General features: G+C 49.3%; 1 protein-coding gene across 4 annotated transcripts in view; it reads left to right on the forward strand.

The window, feature by feature from the left end:
- The window catches only part of Stx11 (syntaxin 11), a 37,803-nt gene that overhangs the window by 8,793 nt on the left and 27,567 nt on the right, over positions 1–1,443 (forward strand). The window contains exons 1-2 of one of the 4 annotated variants that reach the window (XM_023712227.1): positions 1–49; positions 849–1,061. The exons of 1 other annotated variant lie outside the window; for it this stretch is intronic. The gene's annotated coding sequence lies outside the window, so the exon portion shown is untranslated. The remainder of the gene's footprint in view (positions 50–848; positions 1,062–1,443) is intronic. 2 more of the 4 variants (XM_023712232.1, XM_023712229.1) reach the window with 2 other exon arrangements.

Raw genomic sequence — 1,443 nt, forward strand, 5'->3', positions numbered from 1 at the left:
GCGCGCCCGGGACGGAGCCACGGACGCCTGGCCTCGGCTGCTCGCCCCGGTGGGTGCTGCGTCGCGCTCCCCCGCGCCCTCTGCCCCTCTCCGCCGCTGCTCCTGCCCGGGTCCCGCCGCCTCTGCGCGCTCCGGGCGGCTCTGGGTTTCTAGCCGAGGCAGGGCGCAGCACCTTTGATTTTAGTTTTAAATTTTGGAGGGCGTGGGACTGAGGATTTAGGACTTCGTGGTTATTACTGTAGGGCTGCCTGTTGATGAACTGCCTTTAGGAAGTATACCCCTATTTTGCTTGTCCTCCTCTTCCTCTTCTTTTTCTTACTTTTAATTTTTTTCCTTTTGCTACTGGCTGTAGGATGTTAGGCCTTGCACTGGATAGGTAGGTGCTCAACCACTGGGCTACATCTCTATTCAATTTCTTTATTATATGTTTTATTTTACTTCTGAGACAGGGTCGTGCTAAATTGGCGCGGCTGTCCTAGAGCTTGTGATCCACCTGCCTCAGCCTGCCCAGCAACTGGGAAGGCAGGCGTGCATTACCCCGCCTGGGTGGTGTGTGTGTGTGTGTGTGTGTGTGTGTGTGTGTGTGTGTGTGTGTTGGGTTGGTTTGGTTTGGTTTGGTTTGGTTTTTAATGGGGCTTTATGTCAGCTGGATCATCTCTTCACTTCCTATTCGGGCGCACTTTCTCAAAGACACCCCAGTGGCTGCCTCTTAACCTGACCTCGGCAGTGACTCAGGACTCAGGAAGCAGACAGTGGCACGCCTTGAAATCGTTCCCACGATCTCATTGTCTTTCATTCTTTCTTTTTTGCCCCCTCCTCCCTTTTTTTTTTTTTTTCTTTTTTCAAAGACCAGAGAAAAGCGCCAAGGCAAACATTTCTACCCCAGGAGGGAATTCTCGCATTTTTCTGCACTGCAGTGACTTCCTGTCCTTCTCCAGTCTCTGTTCAAGTCGTTTCGCAGCAAAGGGAGGAGTTGCTATTTCCACATGGGCATCCAAAAATGAGTCACAGGGCTGCTCTCTTCGTTGTGAGACTTTGCTAATCGACCTTCGAAAATTAAGGTTTGCCGGGCTTGAATTTTAAATAAGGTTCTGGGTGGGAAGCTGGCCTGGGCTGCCCACCTGGGTCAGGGCTGCAGGAAGTAACAGTGCAAGTGTGTAGATAGCCTCATGTGCGGGATAGGACATCACGCCAGCCAGGGTCGCTAGGCGGATCTCAGATGGTAACCCTGAAAATCGTGCGCTTTGCTACAGAAAACCAAGAGAAAATTAACTTCCTGGTTCAATAATCGTTTTGCTGTTATTGTCATTGTGTGGTAGAAACATGTTAGTTCACATCCTAAATTGCTCTCTGAAACCAAAATATTTAGGAGAGTTTGTCTTTATGGAATTGGGGCTAAAACCACTTGGAAAGTTTGGGTTTTTATTATTATTTTATTATTTT

Source organism: Octodon degus, unplaced genomic scaffold (genome assembly GCF_000260255.1).
Source record: "Octodon degus isolate 3935 unplaced genomic scaffold, OctDeg1.0 scaffold00024, whole genome shotgun sequence".
Taxonomy (NCBI): Eukaryota; Metazoa; Chordata; class Mammalia; order Rodentia; family Octodontidae; genus Octodon; species Octodon degus.